This window comes from Eretmochelys imbricata, unplaced genomic scaffold, assembly GCF_965152235.1.
Source record: "Eretmochelys imbricata isolate rEreImb1 unplaced genomic scaffold, rEreImb1.hap1 Scaffold_37, whole genome shotgun sequence".
Taxonomy (NCBI): Eukaryota; Metazoa; Chordata; order Testudines; family Cheloniidae; genus Eretmochelys; species Eretmochelys imbricata.
Window position 1 is genome coordinate 40,001 of NW_027554349.1, and position 10,000 is coordinate 50,000.

The window sequence follows — 10,000 nt, forward strand, 5'->3', positions numbered from 1 at the left end:
GTCGGGGACGGCGGGGGACCGCAGCGCGCCCCTGCTCGCTCTCGCGACCGTGTTTGGCCCTGCTGAGCCTCGCGGCTTGGCCTGGGTTTTCGGACCCCTGGGTGGGCTGCCGGAGCCGCTCGACCTCGCCCGGCGGAGATCTCAGCCGGCCGGCACACCCACGGCACGGAGGGCCGGGCACGCGCCCGGCCCCCCTTCCCTCAAGGAGGCAAGTCCCAGTCGGCCCCGGGGTCGGGGAACGCAAAGGGGAAGAGGGACCCAAATCCGCCTGAACGCCGGAGGCCCCTGCCGCCGGGGCTCCGGCCCGCGAAGGGCCCTTCCCGTCGCGAAGGTGAGCGCCACATCGATCGGCGGGCGAGCGGGGAGCGGGCCCCCCCTCCCTCCGGGGGGCGCCGACAGTCGGAGTTCGCATCCCGGCCACCGGGCCTGCGCGGCGGGTGCGAGGGGACGACGGGGTCCCCGGAGGCGAAGAGCCGGAAAAGGGGGGGGGCACGGAGGGCCGAGGGCCGCCCCACCTGCCAGCGTGCCCCATTCCCCCCTCGCATGATCGGGTACAACACTCAGATTGGTCCCCCGGGCTCATCTCTGGTTCTCACAGGTTCTGAAAAACCTGTCCTCAGAAATCTCCGCACACCCTTCGGAATGAACTATGTGAAAAATCCAACCGCCAATTTAGCGGGACCAATCTGAAAATCTATCCGACCTCGTGGTTCCCTCGGTCGGCCGAGGGCAGTTTTGGCGACCCCATCCGGACTTCCGTGAGACTGCCGGCCACCAGGTCAACCCGTTACTTTGAATGGGGTTGACCTGGTGGCCGAGCAGGGACTTAGACATTTTTTCAGCCTTTTTCTGGGGTTGACCTGGTGGCCGAGCAGGGACTTAGACATTTTTTCAGCCTTTTCCTGGGGTTGACCTGGTGGCCGAGCAGGGACTTAGACATTTTTTCAGCCTTTTCCTGGGGTTGACCTGGTGGCCGAGCAGGGACTTAGACATTTTTTCAGCCGTTTTTCCTCCGGGTTGACCTGGTGGCCGAGCAGGGACTTAGACATTTTCTTCAGCCGCTTTTCCTCCGGGTTGACCTGGTGGCCGAGCAGGGACTTAGACATTTTTTTCAGCCGCTTTTCCTCCGGGTTGACCTGGTGGCCGAGCAGGGACTTAGACGTTTTTTTCAGCCGCTTTTCCTCCGGGTTGACCTGGTGGCCGAGCGTCTCGCCATCCGCGGCCGGAGCGAGAGAAGGACCCCAGGCCAGCCTGCGACACCGCGGCCACGGATCGGGCCCCTGGAAGTCGGAAAAAAATTTTCACCGACCCCAAAAGGGGTGCTGGGGGGACTTCCAGACCACGCTCCCGCTAAAAAAAAAAAAAAAAAAAAAACGGAAAAAAGGATCGGGCCCGCCCGAGGCAGGGGAGTCCCCGGGTCAACCCGGAGCCTCTGCCAGAGAAGTCCGCCAGGCCAGCCTGAATCTCCGCGGCCACGGATCGGGCCCCTGGAAGTCTGAAAAAAAATTTCACCGACCCCAAAAGGGGTGCCGGGGGGGCATCCAGACCACTCCCCGGACATAATAAAAAAAAAAAGAAAAAACGGAAAAAAGGATCGGGCCCGCCCGAGGCAGGGGAGTCACCGGGTCAACCCGGAGCCTCTGCCAGAGAAGTCCGCCAGGCCAGCCTGAATCTCCGCGGCCACGGATCGGGCCCCTGGAAGTCTGAAAAAAAATTTCACCGACCCCAAAAGGGGTGCCGGGGGGGCATCCAGACCACTCCCCGGACATAATAAAGAAAAAAACGGAAAAAAGGATCGGGACCACCCGAGGCAGGGGAGTCACCAGGTCAACCCGGAGCCTGCCCCCGCGGGCTGGGGCCGGGCGGACCCCAATGCGCCCCGGTTCCCCTGCCCCGGGCTCGGGGCTTCATTCCCGTCCGGACACCAGGTCAACCCGGAGCCTGCCCCCGCGGGCTGGGGCCGGGCGGACCCCACTGCGCCCGGGTTCCCCTGCCACGGGAAACGGGCTTCATTCCCGTCCGGACACCAGGTCAACCCGGAGCCTGCCCCCGCGGGCTGGGGACGGGCGGACCCCACTGCGCCCCGGTTCCCCTGCCACGGGCTCGGGGCTTCATTCCCGTCCGGACACCAGGTCAACCCGGAGCCTGCCCCCGCGGGCTGGGGACGGGCGGACCCCACTGCGCCCGCTTTCCCCTGCCACGGGCTAGGGCTTCATTCCCGTCCGGACACCAGGTCAACCCGGAGCCTGCACCGCGCGCTGGTGCCGGACGGACCCCGCACCGCCCGGGTCCCCCTGCACCGGGCTCGGGGCTTGATTCCCGTCCGGACACCAGGTCAACCCGGAGCCTGCTCCCGCGGGCTGGGGCCGGGCGGACACCACTGCGCCCGGGTTCCCCTGCCACGGGCTCCGGGCTTCATTCCCGTCGGGACACCATGTCAACCCGGAGCCTGCCCCCCCGCGGACAACTCTCCCAGCCCAGCCTGCGACGCCGTGGCCAGGGATCGGACCCCTGGAAGTCTTTAAAAAATTTTTTTTCACCGACCCCAAAAGGGGTTCTGGGGGGCATCCAGACCGCTCTCCGGACCCAAAAAGAAAAAAAAAAAAAAACGGAAAAAAGGATCGGGCCCGCCCGAGGCAGGGGAGTCCCCGGGTCAACCCGGAGCCTCTGCCAGAGAAGTCCCGCCAGCCCAGCCTGAATCTCCGCGGCCACGGATCGGGCCCCTGGAAGTCTGAAAAAAAATTTGACCGACCCCAAAAGGGGTGCCGGGGGGGCACCCAGACCACTCTCCGGACATAATAAAAAAAAAAGAAAAAACCGGAAAAAAGGATCGGGACCACCCGAGGCAGGGGAGTCACCAGGTCAACCCGGAGCCTGCCCCCGCGGGCTGGGGCCGGGCGAACCCCAATGCGCCCGGGTTCCCCTGCCACGGGCTCGGGGCTTCATTCCCGTCCGGACACCAGGTCAACCCGGAGCCTGCCCCGGCGGGCTGGGGACGGGCGGACCCCACTGCGCCCGCTTTCCCCTGCCACGGGCTCCGGGCTTCATTCCCGTCCGGACACCAGGTCAACCCGGAGCCTGCCCCCGCGGGCTGGGGCCGGGCGGACCCCAATGCGCCCGGGTTCCCCTGCCACGGGCTCGGGGCTTCATTCCCGTCCGGACACCAGGTCAACACGGAGCCTGCCCCCGCGGGCTGGGGACGGGCGGACCCCACTGCGCCCGGGTTCCCCTGCCACGGGCTCCGGGCTTCATTCCCGTCGGGACACCATGTCAACCCGGAGCCTGCCCCCCCGCGGACAACTCTCCCAGCCCAGCCTGCGACGCCGTGGCCAGGGATCGGACCCCTGGAAGTCTTTAAAAAATTTTTTTCACCGACCCCAAAAGGGGTTCTGGGGGGCATCCAGACCGCTCTCCGGACCCAAAAAGAAAAAAAAAAAAAAACCGGAAAAAAGGATCGGGCCCGCCCGAGGCAGGGGAGTCCCCGGGTCAACACGGAGCCTCTGCCAGAGAAGTCCCGCCAGCCCAGCCTGAATCTCCGCGGCCACGGATCGGGCCCCTGGAAGTCTGAAAAAAAATTTGACCGACCCCAAAAGGGGTGCCGGGGGGGCACCCAGACCACTCTCCGGACATAATAAAAAAAAAAGAAAAAACCGGAAAAAAGGATCGGGACCACCCGAGGCAGGGGAGTCACCAGGTCAACCCGGAGCCTGCCCCCGCGGGCTGGGGCCGGGCGAACCCCAATGCGCCCGGGTTCCCCTGCCACGGGCTCGGGGCTTCATTCCCGTCCGGACACCAGGTCAACCCGGAGCCTGCCCCCGCGGGCTGGGGACGGGCGGACCCCACTGCGCCCGCTTTCCCCTGCCACGGGCTCCGGGCTTCATTCCCGTCCGGACACCAGGTCAACCCGGAGCCTGCACCGCGGGATGGGGCCGGACGGACAACGCTCCGCCCGGGTTATCCTGCCCCGGGTACGGGGGTTCACTCCCGTCCGGATACCAGGTCAACCCTATCCTTTCAACGGGTTGACCTGGTGGCCGGTTCTCTTTTCGGCCACCAGGTCAACCCTATACTTTCAACGGGTTTACCTGGTGGCCCGTTCGCTTTTCGGCCACCAGGTCAACCCTATACTTTCAATGGGTTTACCTGGTGGCCGGTTCGCTTTTCGGCCACCAGGTCAACCCGGTTCCTGCCCCCGCGGGCTGGGGCCGGCGGACCCCGCTCCGTCCCGGGTGCCTCAGCCCCGGGCTTAAGTCCCCTCCGGCCACCAGGTCAACCCGGAGCCTGCACCGCGCGCTGGTGCCGGACGGACCCCGCACCGCCCGTGTCCCCCAGCCCCGGGCTCGGGGCTTCATTCCCGTCCGGACACCAGGTCAACCCGGAGCCTGCCCCCGCGGGCTGGGGCCGGGCGGACACCACTGCGCCCGGGTTCCCCTGCCACGGGCTCCGGGCTTCATTCCCGTCGGGACACCATGTCAACCCGGAGCCTGCCCCCCCGCGGACAACTCTCCCAGCCCAGCCTGCGACGCCGTGGCAAGGGATCGGACCCCTGGAAGTCTTTAAAAAATTTTTTTCACCGACCCCAAAAGGGGTTCTGGGGGGCATCCAGACCAGTCTCCGGACCCAAAAAGAAAAAAAAAAAAAAAACGGAAAAACGGATCGGGCCCGCCCAAGGCAGGGGAGTCCCCGGGTCAACACGGAGCCTCTGCCAGAGAAGTCCCGCCAGCCCAGCCTGAATCTCCGCGGCCACGGATCGGGCCCCTGGAAGTTTGAAAATTTTTTTTCAACGACACCAAAAGGGGTGCCTGGGGGGCATCCCGACCACTCGCCGGCCCAAAAAAAAAAACGGAAAAAAGGATCGGGCCCACCCGAGGCAGAGGAGTCACCAGGTCAACCCGGAGCCTGCACCGCGGGATGGGGCAGGACGGACACCGCTCCGCCCGGGTCACCCTGGCCCGGGTACGGGGGTTCACTCCCGTCCGGACACCAGGTCAACCCTATACTTTCAACGGGTTTACCTGGTGGCCCGTTCGCTTTTCGGCCACCAGGTCAACCCTATACTTTCAATGGGTTTACCTGGTGGCCGGTTCGCTTCTCGGCCACCAGGTCAACCCTATACTTTCAACGGGTTTACCTGGTGGCCCGTTCGCTTTTCGGCCACCAGGTCAACCCTATACTTTCAATGGGTTTACCTGGTGGCCGGTTCGCTTCTCGGCCACCAGGTCAACCCGGTTCCCGCCCCCGAGGGCTGGGGCCGGCGGACCCCGCTCCTTCCCGGGTACCCCTGCCGCGGAGCCCCGGGCTTAATTGTCCTCCGGCTACCAGGTCAACCCGGTTCCTGCCCCCGCGGGCTGGGGCCGGCGGACCCCGCTCCGTCCCGGGTGCCTCAGCCCCGGGCTTAAGTCCCCTCCGGCCACCAGGTCAACCCGGAGCCTGCACCGCGCGCTGGTGCCGGACGGACCCCGCACCGCCCGGGTCCCCCAGCCCCGGGCTCGGGGCTTCATTCCCGTCCGGACACCAGGTCAACCCGGAGCCTGCCCCCGCGGGCTGGGGCCGGGCGTACCCCACTGCGCCCGGGTTCCCCTGCCACGGGCTCCGGGCTTCATTCCCGTCGGGACACCATGTCAACCCGGAGCCTGCCCCCCCGCGGACAACTCTCCCAGCCCAGCCTGCGACGCCGTGGCAAGGGATCGGACCCCTGGAAGTCTTTAAAAAATTTTTTTCACCGACCCCAGAAGGGGTTCTGGGGGGCATCCAGACCAGTCTCCGGACCCAAAAAGAAAAAAAAAAAAAAAAACGGAAAAACGGATCGGGCCCGCCCAAGGCAGGGGAGTCCCCGGGTCAACCCGGAGCCTCTGCCAGAGAAGTCCCGCCAGCCCAGCCTGAATCTCCGCGGCCACGGATCGGGCCCCTGGAAGTCTGAAAAATTTTTTTCTTCGACCCCAAAAGGGGTGCCTGGGGGGCATCCCGACCACTCGCCGGCCCAAAAAAAAAAACGGAAAAAAGGATCGGGCCCACCCGAGGCAGGGGAGTCACCAGGTCAACCCGGAGTCTGCACCGCGGGATGGGGCAGGACGGACACCGCTCCGCCCGGGTCACCCTGCCCCGGGTACGGGGGTTCACTCCCGTCCGGACACCAGGTCAACCCTATACTTTCAACGGGTTTACCTGGTGGCCCGTTCGCTTTTCGGCCACCAGGTCAACCCTATACTTTCAACGGGTTGACCTGGTGGCCCGTTCGCTTTTCGGCCACCAGGTCAACCCTATACTTTCAATGGGTTTACCTGGTGGCCGGTTCGCTTCTCGGCCACCAGGTCAACCCTATACTTTCAACGGGTTTACCTGGTGGCCCGTTCGCTTTTCGGCCACCAGGTCAACCCTATACTTTCAATGGGTTTACCTGGTGGCCGGTTCGCTTCTCGGCCACCAGGTCAACCCGGTTCCCGCCCCCGAGGGCTGGGGCCGGCGGACCCCGCTCCTTCCCGGGTACCCCTGCCGCGGAGCCCCGGGCTTAATTGTCCTCCGGCTACCAGGTCAACCCGGTTCCTGCCCCCGCGGGCTGGGGCCGGCGGACCCCGCTCCGTCCCGGGTGCCTCAGCCCCGGGCTTAAGTCCCCTCCGGCCACCAGGTCAACCCGGAGCCTGCACCGCGCGCTGGTGCCGGACGGACCCCGCACCGCCCGGGTCCCCCAGCCCCGGGCTCGGGGCTTCATTCCCGTCCGGACACCAGGTCAACCCGGAGCCTGCCCCCGCGGGCTGGGGCCGGGCGTACACCACTGCGCCCGGGTTCCCCTGCCACGGGCTCCGGGCTTCATTCCCGTCGGGACACCATGTCAACCCGGAGCCTGCCCCCCCGCGGACAACTCTCCCAGCCCAGCCTGCGACGCCGTGGCAAGGGATCGGACCCCTGGAAGTCTTTAAAAAATTTTTTTCACCGACCCCAGAAGGGGTTCTGGGGGGCATCCAGACCAGTCTCCGGACCCAAAAAGAAAAAAAAAAAAAAAAACGGAAAAACGGATCGGGCCCGCCCAAGGCAGGGGAGTCCCCGGGTCAACCCGGAGCCTCTGCCAGAGAAGTCCCGCCAGCCCAGCCTGAATCTCCGCGGCCACGGATCGGGCCCCTGGAAGTCTGAAAAATTTTTTTCTTCGACCCCAAAAGGGGTGCCTGGGGGGCATCCCGACCACTCGCCGGCCCAAAAAAAAAAACGGAAAAAAGGATCGGGCCCACCCGAGGCAGGGGAGTCACCAGGTCAACCCGGAGTCTGCACCGCGGGATGGGGCAGGACGGACACCGCTCCGCCCGGGTCACCCTGCCCCGGGTACGGGGGTTCACTCCCGTCCGGACACCAGGTCAACCCTATACTTTCAACGGGTTTACCTGGTGGCCCGTTCGCTTTTCGGCCACCAGGTCAACCCTATACTTTCAACGGGTTGACCTGGTGGCCCGTTCGCTTTTCGGCCACCAGGTCAACCCTATACTTTCAATGGGTTTACCTGGTGGCCGCTTCGCTTCTCGGCCACCAGGTCAACCCTATACTTTCAATGGGTTTACCTGGTGGCCGGTTCGCTTTTCGGCCACCAGGTCAACCCTATACTTTCAACGGGTTTACCTGGTGGCCGGTTCGCTTTTCGGCCACCAGGTCAACCCTATACTTTCAACGGGTTGACCTGGTGGCCCGTTCGCTTTTCGGCCACCAGGTCAACCCTATACTTTCAATGGGTTTACCTGGTGGCCGAGAAGCGAAGCGGCCACCAGGTCAACCCTATACTTTCAATGGGTTTACCTGGTGGCCGGTTCGCTTTTCGGCCACCAGGTCAACCCTATACTTTCAATGGGTTTACCTGGTGGCCGGTTCGCTTTTCGGCCACCAGGTCAACCCTATACTTTCAACGGGTTGACCTGGTGGCCCGTTCGCTTTTCGGCCACCAGGTCAACCCTATACTTTCAATGGGTTTACCTGGTGGCCGCTTCGCTTCTCGGCCACCAGGTCAACCCTATACTTTCAATGGGTTTACCTGGTGGCCGGTTCGCTTTTCGGCCACCAGGTCAACCCTATACTTTCAACGGGTTTACCTGGTGGCCCGTTCGCTTTTCGGCCACCAGGTCAACCCTATACTTTCAACGGGTTGACCTGGTGGCCCGTTCGCTTTTCGGCCACCAGGTCAACCCTATACTTTCAACGGGTTTACCTGGTGGCCCGTTCGCTTTTCGGCCACCAGGTCAACCCTATACTTTCAATGGGTTTACCTGGTGGCCGGTTCGCTTTTCGGCCACCAGGTCAACCCTATACTTTCAACGGGTTTACCTGGTGGCCCGTTCGCTTTTCGGCCACCAGGTCAACCCTATACTTTCAATGGGTTTACCTGGTGGCCGGTTCGCTTCTCGGCCACCAGGTCAACCCTATACTTTCAACGGGTTTACCTGGTGGCCCGTTCGGTTTTCGGCCACCAGGTCAACTCTATACTTTCAATGGGTTTACCTGGTGGCCGGTTCGCTTCTCGGCCACCAGGTCAACCCGGTTCCCGCCCCCGAGGGCTGGGGCCGGCGGACCCCGCTCCTTCCCGGGTACCCCTGCCGCGGAGCCCCGGGCTTAATTGTCCTCCGGCCACCAGGTCAACCCGGTTCCTGCCCCCGCGGGCTGGGGCCGGCGGACCCCGCTCCGTCCCGGGTGCCCAGCCCCGGAGCCCCGGGCTTAATTGTCCTCCGGCCACCAGGTCAACCCGGTTCCTGCCCCCGCGGGCTGGGGCCGGCGGACCCCGCTCCGTCCCGGGTACCCCTGCCGCGGAGCCCCGGGCTTAATTGTCCTCCGGCCACCAGGTCAACCCGGTTCCTGCCCCCGCGGGCTGGGGCCGGCGGACCCCGCTCCGTCCCGGGTACCCCAGCCCCGGAGCCCCGGGCTTAATTGTCCTCCGGCCACCAGGTCAACCCGGTTCCTGCCCCCGCGGGCTGGGGCCGGCGGACCCCGCTCCGTCCCGGGTGCCCCAGCCCCGGAGCCCCGGGCTTAATTGTCCTTCGGCCACCAGGTCAACCCGGTTCCTGCCCCCGCGGGCTGGGGCCGGCGGACCCCGCTCCGTCCCGGGTACCCCAGCCCCGGGCTTAATAGTCCTCCGGCCACCAGGTCAACCCGGTTCCTGCCCCCGCGGGCTGGGGCCGGCGGACCCCGCTCAGTCCCGGGTATCCCTGCCGCGGAGCCCCGGGCTTAATTGTCCTCCGGCCACCAGGTCAACCCGGTTCCTGCCCCCGCGGGCTGGGGCCGGCGGACCCCGCTCCGTCCCGGGTACCCCAGCCCCGGGCTTAATAGTCCTCCGGCCACCAGGTCAACCCGGTTCCTGCCCCCGCGGGCTGGGGCCGGCAGACCCCGCTCAGTCCCGGGTATCCCTGCCGCGGAGCCCCGGGCTTAATTGTCCTCCGGCCACCAGGTCAACCCGGTTCCTGCCCCCGCGGGCTGGGGCCGGCGGACCCCGCTCCGTCCCGGATACCCCTGCCGCGGAGCCCCGGGCTTAATTGTCCTCCGGCCACCAGGTCAACCCGGTTCCTGCCCCCGCGGGCTGGGGCCGGCGGACCCCGCTCCGTCCCGGGTACCCCAGCCCCGGGCTTAATAGTCCTCCGGCCACCAGGTCAACCCGGTTCCTGCCCCCGCGGGCTGGGGCCGGCGGACCCCGCTCAGTCCCGGGTATCCCTGCCGCGGAGCCCCGGGCTTAATTGTCCTCCGGCCACCAGGTCAACCCGGTTCCTGCCCCCGCGGGCTGGGGCCGGCGGACCCCGCTCCGTCCCGGGTGCCCCAGCCCCGGGCTTAATTGTCCTCCGGCCACCAGGTCAACCCGGTTCCTGCCCCCGCGGGCTGGGGCCGGCGGACCCCGCTGCGTCCCGGGTGCCCCAGCCCCGGGCTTAATTGTCCTCCGGCCACCAGGTCAACCCGGTTCCTGCCCCCGCGGGCTGGGGCCGGCGGACCCCGCTCCGTCCCGGGTGCCCCAGCCCCGGAGCCCCGGGCTTAATTGTCCTCC